The sequence below is a fragment of the Panthera onca genome, chromosome E1, assembly GCF_046562875.1.
Source record: "Panthera onca isolate mPanOnc1 chromosome E1, mPanOnc1 haplotype 2, whole genome shotgun sequence".
Lineage (NCBI taxonomy): Eukaryota > Metazoa > Chordata > Mammalia > Carnivora > Felidae > Panthera > Panthera onca.
In genome coordinates this window covers 26,496,262-26,512,463 of record NC_138352.1, presented here as the reverse complement: position 1 = coordinate 26,512,463, position 16,202 = coordinate 26,496,262, and the positions used below count along the sequence as shown (strand labels likewise).

Here is a 16,202-nt window from a genome sequence, read left to right as displayed (position 1 = left end):
AGAAAGAACATTTCCAAACTCATTTTATGAGGCCAGCATTACCCTAAATACCAAAACCAAAGACACCATAAGAAAACTACAGAACAATATCCCTGATGAACACAAATGCAAAAACCCTCAACAAAATACTAGCAAACAGAATTCAACAGTACATTAAAGCATCACACACTATGACCAAGTGGAATTCATCCCTGGAGTACAAGGACAGTTCAATATATAGAAATCAATTCTAGTGATACACCACTTCAACAAACTGAAGGATAAACATCATATGACCTACTCAATAGATGCAGAAGAAGCATTTAACAAAATTCAACAGTTTCATGATTTAAAAGTTTCAACACACTAGGAACAAAAAAAAAAGGAAATGATCTCAATATAATAAAGGCCACACATGAAAAATTCACAGCTAATATCATACTCAGTTGTGGAAAACTGAAAGCTTCTCCTCTAATATCAGCAACAAGGCAAGGATGCCCACTTTTCACACCTCTATTCAACATAGTATTAGAAATCTAACCAAGGTTATTGGGACAGGGGGAAAACAAAGGGCCTCCAAATTGGAAAGAATGAAGTTAAATACCTCTATTTGCAGATGACTTAATGTTACATGTAGAAAACCCTGAGGCGCCTGGGTGGCTCAGTCGGTTAAGCATCTGACTCTTGATTTCGGCTCAGGTCATGATCTCACAATTCATGAGTTCAAGTCCCACATTGGGCTGTGTGCTGACAGTGCAGAGCCTACTTGGGATCCCCTATCTCCCTCTCTCTCTGCCCCTCTTCCGCTTGTGCTCTCGTTCTCTCTCTCTCTCAAAATAAATAAACTTAAAAAAAAAAAAGACACAAAAATTAGAAAAAAAACCTGACAGATTTAATTCAGAGTTATAGGATACAAAAATCAACATGCAAAAATTAGTTGCATTTCAGGGTGCTTGGGTGGCTCAGTTGGTTAAATGTCCAACTTCGGCTCAAGTCATGATCTCATGGTTCACAGGTTCTAGCCCTGTGTCAGGCTCTGTGCAGACAGCTCAGAACCTGAAACCTGCTTCAGATTCTGTGTCTCCCTCTCTCCTGACCCTCCCCTGCTTGTGCTCTCTCATTCTCTCTAAAATAAGTAAAAACTAATTTTAAAAAATAAAAAAAAAATTAGTTGCATTTCTGTATACTAACAACAAACTATCGTATCCAAAAAGGAAATTAAGCGAATAATCCCACTTACAATAGCATCACAAAGAATAAAATACTTAGGAATAAATTTAACCAAGGAAGTGAAAGATCCATACACTTATAACTGTAACACACTGCTGAAAGAAATTCAAGAGGACACAAATAAATGGAAAATCATCTTGATTTCATGCAACGGAAGCCTTAATATTGTTAAGATGTCACTACCCAAAAATGATCAACAGACTCAACTCAATTCCTATCAACATCTCAAAGGTATTTTTTCAGAAATAGAAAAAGCAATCCTAAAATTCATAAAGAACTACAAAGGACCTGAATAGCCAAAAACAACCTTGAGTCAAAAGAACAAAGCTAAAGGCATCACACGTCCTGATTTCAAAATATATTATGAAGCTACAATAATGAAAACAGTATGGTACTGACATAGAGACAGACATACAGATCAAGAGAACAGAACCACAATGAGATACCATCTCATACATGTGAGGATGACCATAATAATAACAAAAAGAAAACACAACACGTTAACAAATGTTGGTGAGATGTGGAGGAATTGGGAGAACTGGAGTCCACATATACTGTTGGTGGGAATGTAAAATGGTGTAGTTACTGTGGAAAACAGTATGGAGCATCCTCAAAAAATTAAAAACTGAACTCTTTCATGATCCAGCAATGCCACTTCTGGGTATTTATCTAAAAAAATTGAAATCAGGATCTTGAAGAGATATTTGTACTCCCATGTCATTGCAGGATTATTCACAATTGCCAAGACATAAAAACAACCAAAGGTTCACGGATGGATAAATGTATAAACAAAATGTGGTATATACATTCAATGGAAGACTGTTCAGCCATTAAAAAAAAAAAAAAAAAAAAGGAAAACCTAACTTATGTAACAACATAAATGAACCTTAAAGGCATAATGCTAAATAAAATAAGTCAGTCACAGAAGGACAAATACTGGAAGATCCCACTTATATATGGTATCTAATATAGTCAAACTCAGAGAAGCGGAAAATAGAACTGTAGCTGTTAGAAGCTGGAAGGGGAGAAATAGAGAGTTGCGATTAACAGGTATAAAGTTTCAGTTACCCAAGGTGAATACGTTCTGGAGATCTGCTATACGCCATTGTATGTATGGTTAAAAATATTGTACTGTACACTTAAGAATTTGTTAAGAGGGTAGAGTTCATGGATCTCGTTTACCACAACAGAGAAAGAAAAAAGAATTCATGGAAAGAAGAGAAAGTCCCAGAGTTAGGACAAAAGTTCAGGTATGACTCATGATCAGTACTGTCTCTAATGTAGACAGCTATAAAAAGGGAAGGGAAGTTGTGCTTGTTTTTTCTCTACATTAATTAATTAATCCTCTCTACACCCAGGGCCTTGAAGAAAGGTATCAATTGTGAAGATTCAGGGGGACTGTTTTGCCTTTAACCAGATCTAACATAATCCAAGCTAATTCCACTCTCTCAACAGATGTTTATTGTATAGCCACTATGAGCAAATTATTAATCAGAACAAAGACACTAGTTTTGAAGCAAATGCCTATCAAAAAGCCTAAAAATCAGAACCTGTGTTGTTTCTCAGTTTTTGCTTTTCCACCAACTAAAAACAGCTGCCAATCCCAGACAAATACTGTAAGATGTTGTACAGACGTTAATGCACATTTTTGAGGGGATTAAAACTAACTTGGGGCGCCTGGGTGGCGCAGTCGGTTAAGCGTCCGACTTCAGCCAGGTCACGATCTCGCGGTCCGTGAGTTCGAGCCCCGCGTCGGGCTCTGGGCTGATGGCTCGGAGCCTGGAGCCTGTTTCTGATTCTGTGTCTCCCTCTCTCTGACCCTCCCCCGTTCATGCTCTGTCTCTCTCTGTCCCAAAAAATAAATGAAAAACGTTGAAAAAAAAAAATTAAAAAAAAAACAAAACAAAAAACAAAAAACTAACTGAAAGAAGTTTTGATACCTTTAAACAAAATATTAACTATATTTCATTTCAGAAACACAGAATGAAGTTACACCCTTCTTTTGGATCAGAAAAAATTCAGTTTTAAGAATAAAAGGACATTAACATATTTTAAACATTTAAATAAATTAATAAATGAAACAGTTTTAACTCAATAAATGCTTGGCTAAACAAAGATAAATGCTTTGGTTCAATTTCTAAAATACTCTTTTAATAAAAGAACAAAGGAACATAGAAATGCTTAAAACATCTGCTTTTTAAAAAACATACCTTTTAGGAACCCATGAGGACAGATTACTGGAAGTAAAGAACTTTCCTTCAATTATTTGAGTGATGTTCAAAACTCCATTACTCACTTTAGTATTTCACTAAGAAGTTTTCAATTTTTAAAAAAATGGCTATTTATTTTGAGAGATAAAGAGGGAGAGAGACAGCAAGCGCTCAAGCACAGGAGGGGTGGGAGGGTGGGCGTACAGAGACAATCCCAAGCAGGCTTCACTGTCAGCACAGAGCCAGACTTGAGGTTCGAACCCACAAACTGTGAGATCATAACCTGAGCAGAGATCAAGAATCAGACGCTTAACCAACTGAGCCACCCTGGCACCCTCAGTGTCTACTTAAATGCAAGTACAAAACGCCAGTATATTCTAAAGAAGTTACTCGGAAGAAATTACACGTCAATTCTGAATTCTTAGTATCATCAATCTTTAGTTATAAAAGCAATAGGCCACTACAAATTCCTTTACGGTCACCTTGTGAAGCTCAAGAAGTTTTAATACAATGAAAATGATTACAACAGAAACCTTAGAGGCAGGCGTTAGACCATCATCTTCTTAATATATTTAGGTTTTAAGGGGAAAACAGAAAATCTATATAGGATACTCATTCTTTGATTTGCTCTGAAATCCTAAGGACTGGGTCAAGATGAAATAAGCACACCTCACCCACCCCACAGAATGCAGCTAAAAACACCAGACAAATGTATCTGAAGACCTGGAAATGGTAGCAGGCAGACAGAAAGGAAACCAGGACTCAAAGTGCCACCAGAGCAGAGCCAAGTGTCCCACTTTGTTTCTCCAGTATCTCCTGGCCTGGACTCAAAAGCTGAAACTGCACAAGGATGCACAAAGAAAAAGCTCCCGAGAAGCCCTCTATTTCTGGTCTAAGGAGCAGGAAGGGGTTTCATATGGATAGCAGAGAGTGAGGGAAATCTCCTGGGCTTTCTTTCACTCCAGTCTCCATCCCCAGGCAATGGCAGCAGCACTCAGGCAGGCTCCAAAAGCTCTCCAAACTCTGTCCTTTGACAGAAACCGTAGTCCCAGTAAGAAGAGGAGAATCCCTATTTCTTTTATCCACTGTCCTCTGGCTGCTTGGCCACAGAAGCTGACATAGTGGTAGAAAGTGAAGCCCCAACTTTCTAGCCAAACAACCAGGAAGGTAGGGTCCGCTAGGCACCAGAAACTGCTAGGGAAACAGCAGAAAAGAAGGCCTGTGAAAAGCATATCAAGTTGTGTGTGTACTCCTGGGCTCACTCACACATGAACTGGGCATGCATGGACTTGATTGTAACAGCATACCAATGGGTGTGAGAACTAAACTATCACCTTTCCACTGGACAGGTCTCAGACTGGACCCTAGCAGGCATAGATACAAATACAATCCAAAACTGAATGGACTCTAGAACCACAGCCTACAGAATGCTAGTTGGAACGTGGCTGAACCTAACCAGGTGAATTGCTTGCTAAAACAAAAATTCAACATTCTTCACAGGATCTAAACATGACCCAGAATCATGCAAGTCAAACTGTCCTTAATACAATCCAAAATTAACTGCCATACAAAACCCCAGAAAATCCCATTATCTCACAATTGAAAAGACAAGCAAGATGATACAGATACACAGATGCTGGAATTATAGAACAAAGTTTTGTTTTGTTTTGTTTTTAATAACCATGTTCCAAGAAGTAAGGTCAAATACTCTTGAAACAAACAGAAAGACAGCCTCTGCAGAGAAAAAGATTTAAAAAAAAAAAAAAAAAAAAAAAAGCACAAGAAGGAAGAGGAGGAGGAACAAATGGAAGGATGAGAACCAGAAAAAAAAATAACCTAAGGTTAAAATTCACTGGAAAGACTCAAAGCATGATGGAAATGACAGAGGAAAGAATCAGTGAATTCAAAGATATACGAATAGAAAATTTCCAAGCTGAAAAACAGGAAAACAAAAAATTAGACAAAAGCACATAGAGCCTCAAGGATCTGCAGGACAATGACAAACATACAACATTTGGGTCATTAAAATCTCAGAAGAAAGAGAAAGAAGTATGGGGCCAAAAAAAAAAAAAAAGTGAAAGAACAATCAACAGCTGAAAACATCCTCCTTTGAAAATCAAAAAGCTCAGTGAACCTCAGATGGGATAACCAAACTGCTGAACATTAGAGACAGGGAAAATATCTCGAAAGCAACTATAAAAAAGATGCTAAATATAAGATAATAATGATTCCAAGACTGCAGATTTCTCCCAGAAACCATGGAGGCCAGAGGCAGCGAAACAGCACTTCTAAAGTGGTGAGAGAAAAGAACTATCAACCTCGAATTCTCTATCAAATGAAAACTCCTTCAAAATAAAGAGACTCTTAGATGGAAAATTACTGAGAAAATTCTCTGACAGCAGTCCTGCTCTAGAAGAAACGCTAGAGGGATCTTTGAGATGCTGGTGAAGTAACAGAAATAACAACTGAACTTCAGGAATGAAGGAACAGCAACAGATATGGCAAATACCAGGCTTACACATAACAGACAATTCTTTTTTTAAGTTCTGTAAGTTGTGTCCAACAGTTGAAAGCCAAATTCCCAACACCGTCTGATGGGATTTTCAACAAAAGTAGATGACACTACACTACATGAGTGGGGAGACAAAGGGACCTACATGGCCCACTTGATGTAATAAAATGATAATTTTAGGGGCACCTGGGTGGCTCAGTTGGTTGAGTGACCGACTTCGGCTCAGGTCATGATCTCACAGTCCATGGGTTTGAGCCCCGCATCGGGCTCTGTGCTGACAGCTCAGAACCTGGAACTTGCTTCAGATTCTGTGTCTCCCTCTTTCTCTGCCCTCTCCCACTCATGCTCTGTCTCTGTCTCTCTCTCTCTCAAAAATGAATAAACATTAAAAAAAAATTTAAGGGGCGCCTGGGTGGCTCAGTCGGTTGAGCGGCCGACTTCGGCTCAGGTCACGATCTCGCCATCCGTGAGTTTGAGCCCCGCGTCGGGCTCTGGGCTGATGGCTCAGAGCCTGGAGCCTGCTTCCAATTCTGTGTCTCCCTCTCTCTCTGCCCCTCCCCCGTTCATGCTCTGTCTCTCTGTCTCAAAAATAAATAAGCGTTAAAAAAAAAACATTTTTAAAAAAGAAAGATAATTTTACGTGGACTGTGTATGTATGATGGTATGTATACTGCAATCCCTAGAGAAACCACTAAAAACCTATACAAAGAGATATAATGAAGAACTAAATAGATAAATTCTTAAAAAAATTCAAAGAATCCAAAAGAAAAAAGAGAATAGGAAATCCAAGGATGGGAACAAACAAAAATAAAATGGGAGACATAAATTCAAACACATTAATAATTACACTTAATATAATTATATATAAGTTAAATTAGTAAGTATTGGCAATTATATTTACATATTAAAAGGTAAATAATCACGTTGTAATTAACTACACTTAATATAAAGAACTACACTACAACTTATACTGAAATAAATTTATCAACAAAAAAAACAGATTGTCAGAATGGATTAAAAAAAAAAATGACCCAACTACATGCTATCAAAAGAAACTCACTTTAAAAATGATAAAGGCAAGGAGTGCCTGGGTGGCTCAGTCAGTTGGGCGTCCCTTTGGCTCAGGTCAAGATCTCATAGTCTGTGAGTTCAAGCCCCACGTCAGACTCTGCACTGACAGCTCAGAGCCTGGAGCCTACTTCAGATTCTGTCTCCTTCTCTCTCTTACTCTCCCCCACTCACACTCTGTGTCTGTCTGTCTGTCTCTCTCTCTCTCTCAAAAATAACATAAAAACATTAAAAAAAAATGATAAAGGCAAGTCAAAAGTAAAGCGAAAGAAAAAGATGTACCATGAACTGCAGTGGCTATATAAGTCAGACAGAAGAGATTTCTGACCTTAGAACAAGTGAAGTTGCCACAGATAAAGAGGAACATTACAAAATGGTAGGATCGATTTACCAAGAAGATTCAATGATTCTAAATAGGTACAAACCTAACAACCGAGCCTCAAAATACATGCAAAAACAGAACTGAAAGCACAATTGGAAAAATCCACAACTATGCTCAGAGACTTCAACACGCCTCTCTCAGTAACAGATATAAAAAACATAAAAGTACTGGCAATGATACAGAAAAACTGAACACCATCATCAACCAACTCCATCGAATTGACATTTATAGAAAACTATCAAACAGCAGTATATTCTTTTCATTGTATGTGAGTTATTCACCAAGATAAACCATATCCTAGGCTATTTAAAATTTTCAACAAATTTAGGGGCACTTGGATGGCTCGGTTGAGCATCCGACTTCGGCTCATGTCATGATCTCACAGCTCGTGAGTTCGAGCCCTACGTTGGGCTCTGTGCTGACAGCTCAGAGCCTGGAGCCTGCTATGGATTCTGTGTCTCCCTCTCTCTCTGCCCCTCCCCTGATCGTGCTCTGTCTCTGTCTCTCTCTCTCAAAATAATTAAAAAATGTTTTAATAAAAAAATTTTTAACAAATTTAAAAGAATTGAAATCATTCAAAGTATGTTTTCTAACCATGATATAATTACACGGGAAGTCAGTAACAAAAAGATCACAGATAAAATTCTTCAAACACCTGAAAATTAAACAACATATTTCTAAATAATCATGGGCAAAAGAGTAAGACTCCAGGGAAATTAGGCATTTTATTTTTATTTAATTCAAAGTATCAGAATTTGTGGGGTGTAGATAAAACAGTGATTGGAAGGAAATTTATAGCATTACATGCTTCTCTTAAAATACAAAGGTCTCTGGGTGGCCTGGGTGGCTCAGTCGGTTAAGTGTCTGACTCTTGATTTCCACCCAGGTCATGATCCCAGAGTTGTGGGATCAAGCCCCGCATAGGGCTCTGTACTGACAGCGCAGAGCCTGTTTGGGATTCTCTCTCTCCCTTTCTCTCTCTCTGCCCCCTCCTGCTTGCATGCCCACGCATGTGAGCAAGCTCTCTCTTTCTCAAAATAAAGAAATAAGCTTAAAAAAAAAAAAAAGGTCTCTTGGGGCACCTGGCTGGCTCAGTCACTAGAGTATGCGACTCTTGATATCAGTCAAGGTTATGAATTTGAGCCCCACATTGGGTGCAGAGATTACTTAAAAAAATAAAATCTTTCAAAAAATTTAAAAAAAAAGGTCTCAAATAAACGATATAAGTTTCTCTCTTAAGAAATGAGAAAAAGTAAATCTAAAGCAAGCATGAGAAGGGGCTCCTGGGTGGCTCAGTTGGTGGGGCAACTGACTTTGGCTCAGGTCATGGTATCACGGTTTGTGAATTCGAGCCCCGCATGGAGCTCTGTGCTGACAGCTCAGAGCCTGGAGCTACTTCAGATTCTGTGTCTTCCTCTCTCTCCACACCTCCCTCACTTGTGCTCTCTCTCTCTCAAAAATAAACATTAAAAAAAATTTAAAGCAAGCAGGAGGAAAGAATTAACACATAGCAGAAAAATCTATAAAATTGAAAAGAGAAAAACAGATAAAAAAAATCAATTGTAAATCAAAAGCTGGTTCTTTTAAAAAGACAGATTAAACCCCTATGTATGCTGGCAAAGAAGAAAGAAGACACAATTACCAATATCAGCAATGAAAAAGCGGTATTACTACAAACTTGAGACTAAAAAAGAAAGTAAGGGAATCCTAGATAATTACATGCCCATAAATTCAACAATTTAATGAAAATAACAATTCCTTCAAAGCTGCAAAGTACTAACATTCCCTCAAGAAGAAATAGAAAACCTGAATAGTCCTAGATCTATTAAAGAAACAGAATTTATAGTTTGAAACACTCTGAAAAAACACACAAAAAAACCCCAACAATTCTACATAATCTTTTCCAGAAAACAGAAGTGGTGGGAAAACGTCCCAACTCATTCTTGGGGGCCAACATTACATTGATACTAAAATCAGACAAAAGCAGTACAAGAAAACTACAGCCCAAATCCATCATAAACGTAAATGCAAAAACGACCAACAAAATTTAGAAAATCAAATCTAGCAACATATAAGAATAAAACACACCACACAACCAAATGGCACTAAACCTGGGAATGCAAGGTTATTCAAACTTTCAAAAATCAATCAATATAACCCATCACATTAACAGACAAAGAAAGGAAAACTACATGGTCTTATCAAACGACACAGACAAAACATGTGACAATTCAACACCATTCATGATTCAAACAACTCTCAAGAAACCACTAAGAGAAGCAGACTTCCATCAACCTATAAAGAGCCTTTATAAAAAACTCATGGTTAACCTCATACTTCATGGTGAAAGACTAAATGCTTTCCCTCCAAGATCAGGAACAAGAATATTTATTCTCACCACTCCTAATCAACACAATACAGCAAGTCCTAGCTTAGTGCAATAAGGCAACGGGAAAAGAAAAAAAAAAATCAGAAAGCAAGAAGTAACTGTCCTTATTCACAAACAACATTAATGTAGAAAATCCCAAGTAATCTACAGAAAAACTACTAGAAGTATTGAGTTTCATAAGGTCGCAGAATAGGTTAACATATAAAAGTCAATCATATTTCTATATACTAGCAATACAAAATTAGAAACAAAAATTTTTAAAATAGCATTCACGGGGCACCTGGGTGGCTCAGTCAATTGAGTATCCGACTTCAGCTCAGGTCATGATCTAATGGTTCATGAGTTCAAGCCCTGCATTTGGCTATCTGCTGTCAGCACAGAGCCCACTTCAGATCCTCTGTCTTTCTCTCTGCCCCTACCCCACTCACACTCTCTCAAAAATAAATAAAAACATTAAAAACAAAATTGCACTCACAATAGCACCAAAAAGAAATACTTAGATATGTTTTAAAAAATATATGAAGGATGTGTACACTGAGGACTACATATTGCTGATAAATAAATAAGATACCTAAGTAAATAAAAACATCCTCCATGTTCGTGTATTCTAAGACTTGATACAGTTAAGATGTAAATTCTCATCAAACTGACCTAAGGATTGAATGCAATTCCAATAAAAACTCCATCAGGATTTCTTTTCTTTTCTTTAATGTTTATTTATTTTTGAGAGGGGGTAGGAGAGACAGAGTGCAAGTGCGGGAGGGGCAGAGAGTGAGGGAGACACAGAATCCGAAGTAGGCTCCAGGCTCTGAGTTGTCAGCACAGAGACCCACACGGGGCTTGAACCCACCAACTGTGAGATCATGATCTGTGGAAAGCTGGATGCTTAACCGACTGAGTCACCCAGGCACCCCTACCAGGATTTCTTATAGATATAGACAAGATTGTGCTAAAGACTATATTTAGGGGAAAAAAAACAAAAAAACTAGAATAGACAGAACAATTCTGAAAAAGAAAAAACAAACTTGGAGACCTCATACTATCTAGTTTTAAGACTTACTGTAAAGCTACAGTAATGAAGACAGTGGATACTGATTGGTGAAGGAATAGACACATTTATCAATGGAACAGAACAGAGTCCATAAATAGACCTACAGAAATATGGCTAAGGTACAAGGGCAAGTCAATACAGTAAGGGTAGTCTTTTCAATTAGTGGTGCTGAAACAACACCATATTCATATGCAAAAATAAAAAACAATACAAAAATATTGACCACCTCTTACATCTTAGACAATATGAACTCAAAATAGACCATATATCTAACTGTGAAGGATGAAATCACAGTACTTTTAGAAGAACACACAAGAGAAAATCTTCATGACCGTTAATTAGGCAAAAGAGTTCTCAGGGTATGACTCCAAAAGCACAATCCATAAAAGAAAAAAGTCACTAAATTAATCAAAAAGTCCTCTTGTTCTGTGAAAGACACTATTAAGAGAATGAAAAGTCAAGCTATCAACTAGGAGAAAACATTTGAAATCACATAGCCAAAACAGTTTTATACCCAGAACACACACACACAAAAAACCTCTCAAAATTCAATGTCAGTAAAACAGACAATCCAAGAAAATATGGGAGTATGTTGCTGGTGGATATGCAAAATGGTACAGCCACTCTACAAAACAGTCGGACAGTTTTGTATATAATTAAACATATACCATATAATTCAGCAAACTTACCACTTGGTATTTGCCCTAGAGAAATAAAAACTTTTGTCCACACAAAAAAACGTATACATGCACAAATGTTTATAGCAGTTTTATTCATAATCATTAACAACTGGAAACAATCCAGACGTCCTTAAACTGGTGAATGGATAGTACATCCATACAATGAATATTACTTAGCAATAAAAAGCTATGAACATCTTGACAGAACATGGGTAAATTTCAAGCCATTATGCTAAGTCAAAGAAGCCTATCTCAAAGGCTACATATTTTAAAAATTCATTTGTATGGCACTCCAGAAAAGGCAAAACTACAGAGTCAGATAGATCAGTGGTTGCTAAATGATGTGACAGAGGAGGGTTTAAACATAAAGGTGACAGAACTATTCTTATCCTGTGAGGACAGTTACAGAACCTACGCATGTGTTAAAATTCATACAAATATACATCAAAAGAGATCAAATCTATTGCACTAAAATTTTTTAAACTAATGAAAAATGAAAAAACAAGTACTCTCGATTCTGTGTCTCCCTCTCTCTCTGCCCCTCCCCCGTTCATGCTCTGTCTCTCTCTGTCCCAAAAATAAATTAAAAACGTTGGAAAAAAAAAAAAAAAAAGAAAAAAAAAAAAAGAAAAAACAAGTACTCTTTTAATAACTCCACTATTTCTTTCTCTTTTTTTTTAACATTTATTTATTTTTGAGAAAGTGTAAGAGCGTGCGTGCAGGGGAGGGACACAGAGAGGGAAACACAGAATCGAAAGCAGGCTCCAGGATCCGAGCTGTCAGTACAGAACCTGACATGGGGCTCGAACTCACAAACCATGAGATTGTGACCTGAGCTGAAGTCAGATGCTTAACCGACTGAACCACCTAGGCGCCCCATCCTCCACTATTTCTATGTTTTATTGAAATAAACTACCACCAAACCAAAAGGCTTCCAAAAAAAAAAAAAAAAAGAAAGAAAAAAAGAAAAGGAAGTGTATTACAATTAAACAGACTTCCATTTCCAGAAACAGGCCAGACTAGATGTTTAAAAAAATTCTTCGCAATACTAAATTTCCCCAAAATGCTTTTTAAAAGTATATCAGAGTTCGTGGTAAAGCAAGGGAAACAGTGAGAGGAAGAAAACAAGGACAAGCAATTCCTTAATCTGAAAACTGTGGGGCCAGTAATATTTTAGAATTCAGAATCTGGGCAGTTTTTATAGAGGTAATGCACTGTGTTTATAGAAACCAGGTTAATCCTCTAGCAGCATGTGGGACAACACCACATAATCAAACACATCTACGTTTCTGCAGTAAGTTCATACCAGTCCAGGTCAAGTTTCGTCCTTTTAAAAAATAACCTGGGATAGTCAAAGCTTTCTGGATTTCTAAATTGCAGATGAAGAACTGTGGAGCTGCAGGAGCCAGTGCAAATCAAGATGGGCATAAGTACAGAGGGGAAGGGCATTCACCTGGGAAAACCACCAATGTCAAGAGACTTAAGTGTGCCTTTTCTTTTTTTTTTTTTTTAACGTTTATTTATTTTTGAGACAGAGAGAGACAGAGCATGAACGGGGGAGGGGCAGAGAGAGAGGGAGACACAGAATCGGAAGCAAGCTCCAGGCTCCGAGCCATCAGCCCAGAGCCATCAGCCCAGAGCCCGACGCGGGGCTCGAACTCACGGACCGCGAGATCGTGACCCGAGCTGAAGTCGGACGCTCAACCGACTGAGCCACCCAGGCGCCCCAAGTGTGCCTTTTCAAGAGCAGTTGCCCAGGACCCAAATAGGGTAGAATTTGGGTTTTAAGTGGTAGAAATTTTAGTTTTAAGTGGTAACTAAAACTAATGGATGGTACTGAAGCTGGCCCCAGATGCAGGACAAATGCAAATGCAGACATACTCTGAAATAAGCCCATTTAAACAGATTTCTCAAACAATTCCCACAGATAAAAATCCAAAAACCTATGTTCACAGTCAAAACCACTAAAATCACAAGCTACCAAGAGTGTAAATACTGAAGAAACAAACAAATACTGAATCAGATCCACAAAAACTACAGCTATTGGAATTATCAGATGATGAATATATATTTAATAAATTTAAATAGAAAATGGGCTCAAGAGTGGGATGAAGGGATAAAGGAAGAAGAAACTAAAAAATGATGAGGCAAATTTGAATTGTAAAATTTTTTTCTAGAAATAAAAAATTCAGTTAACTTTTAAATAAGAATAACATTAAAAAATTATTCAACAGCAGATCAGACAGACCCATATTGAGACAATCAATGAACTAAATAAAAAACAGATCTGAAGAAAACACCACCAATGTGGAAAAGTTACCTACTATAGATTTCAACTCTAGGATATTCTGGAAAAGGCAAAACTATGGAGACAGTAAAAAGATTAGTGGTTGTCAGGGATAAGCAGGTAGGAAGAGATGAATAGACAGAGTACAGAGGATTTTTTAGGACAGTGAAAATACTCTAACACCATAAATGATGGATACATGTCATTATACATTTGTCCAAACCTGTAAGAATGAACAACACCAAAAGTGAACCCTAATGTAAACTATGGACTTTGAGTGACTATAAGGTATCCAGGTAGGTTCATCAACTGCAATAAATGTTCCACTCTGGTGGGGGACGTGGATGATGGGAGAGGCCTCTGTATATATGTGTGGGGCAAGGGTATATGGGAAATCTCTGTACCTTCCCCTCAATTTTGCTGTGAACCTTAAACTGCTCAGAAAAAATAAAGTCTTACTAGAGGGGGAAAAAAAAAAAGAAAAAGCAAACAAAGAAAAGCCAAGAAAGAAATCACCTAGCCCTGTAAGAAACAAAGAACAGATAAGATAAAAAAAAAAAGAGGAAAAACTTGGAGGCTGTCTAATCAGAATTCTAGAAGGTAATAACTGAAAAATTCAGACGGTGTAACTCCCAAATGGACAGAGAAGAAATCAAGAAAGAGATGCTATTGTTGAAATGCCTGGACTTTAACTTTAGCTCCACCCTCCCCCCTCCCCTCATTCTATAACCCGAGGCAAGTTCCTTTACTTTCCTAAGTCATGATTTTCTCATGTGTAAAACAGGCTAAGGATGGCGATCTCATACAGGTGTTGGAATTAAGTGGAATTCAAGGGCAGCACTTGGCACAGAACCCAACAGAGGTCACCGGTTGGCAATTAACAAATAATCGCATCTACAAAGTTCATTAAAACGGTAGTAAATTAAGAATAAGATGAGGATGAAATAAGCATTTCTGGGTTAATGATTTGATTTCAAACTCTGTGGAAGGGAAAGGCAGGACACTTAACCCTTCCTCACTGGTTAATTCTGCAAATATCCTTCTTAGAGGATCCAATCCTGTAGGTATCCCTGCTGTTCCTTTTTTATATGCCAAGCCTACTCAGGACACTCTCCATCCAAATCCTTCCAAATCTGCAAGTGGGTGTGAAGAGAAAAGAAACCTTTTCTAGTCCTAGCCTCAGCAATCAGACAACAAAAAGAAATCAAAGGCATCCAAATCAGCAAGGAGGAAGTCAACGTTCACTCTTCGCAGACAACATGATATTCTATGTGGAAAACCCAAAAGACTTCACCAAAAAACTGCTGGAACTGATACACGAACTCAGCAAAGTCACAGAATATAAAATCAACGTACAGAAATCAGTTGCATTTCTATACACACACTAATAATGAACCAGCAGAAAGAGGAATCAAGGAATCAATCCCATTTACAATTGCACCAAAAACCCTAAAATACCTAGGAATAAACCTAACCAAAAATGTGAAAAATCTATACACTGAAAACTATAAAAAGCTTATGAAAAGAAACTGAAGAAGACACACAAAAAAAATGGAAAAACATTCCATGCTCATGGATTGGAAGAACAAATATTGTTAAAATGCCAATTCCTACCCAAAGCAATCTACACATTCAATGCAATCCCTATCAGAGTAACACCAGCATTCTTCACAGACCTAGAACAAGCAATCCTAAAATTTGTATGAAACCAGAAGAGACCCCGGATAGCCAAAGTAATCCTGAAAAAGAAAACCAAAGCTGGAGGCATCACAAGCCCGGACTCCAAGCTGTATTACAAAGCTGTAATCGTCAAGATCCTATGGTACTGGCACAAAAACAGACACACAGATCAATGGAACAGAACAGAGGACCCAGAATGGACCCACAAATATGTGGCCAACTAATCTTTGACAGGAAAGATTATCCAATGGGAAAAAGACAGTCTAGCAAATGGTGTTGGGAAAACTGGACAGCGACGAGCAGAAGAATGACCCTGGACCATTTTCTTACACCATACACAAAAATAAACTCAAAATGGATGAAAGACCTAAACATAAGACAGGAAGTCATCAAAATCCTAGAGAAAACAGACAACAACTTCTTTGGCCTCAGCTGCAGCAACTTCTTACTTGACACATCTCCAGAGGCAAGGGAAACAAAAGCAAAAATGAACTATTGGGACCTCATCAAGATAAAAAGCTTCTGCACAGCAAAGGAAACATCAGCAAAACTAAAAGGTAACCAATGGAATGGGAAAGAATATTTGCAAATGACATCTCAGATAAAGGGTTAATATCCAAAAGTCTATAAAGAATTTATCAAACTCAGCATGCCCAAAAAACAAATAATCCAGTGAAGAAATGGGCAAAAGATACGAATAGACAGTTTTCCAAACAAGACATCCAGATGGCTAA

The 16,202-nt window shown here is 37.7% G+C and overlaps 1 protein-coding gene across 1 annotated transcript in view; it reads right to left on the bottom strand.

Annotated features, from left to right (window-relative positions):
• The window catches only part of AKAP10 (A-kinase anchoring protein 10), a 77,756-nt gene that overhangs the window by 40,686 nt on the left and 20,868 nt on the right, over window positions 1-16,202 (bottom strand). The window lies entirely within an intron of this gene.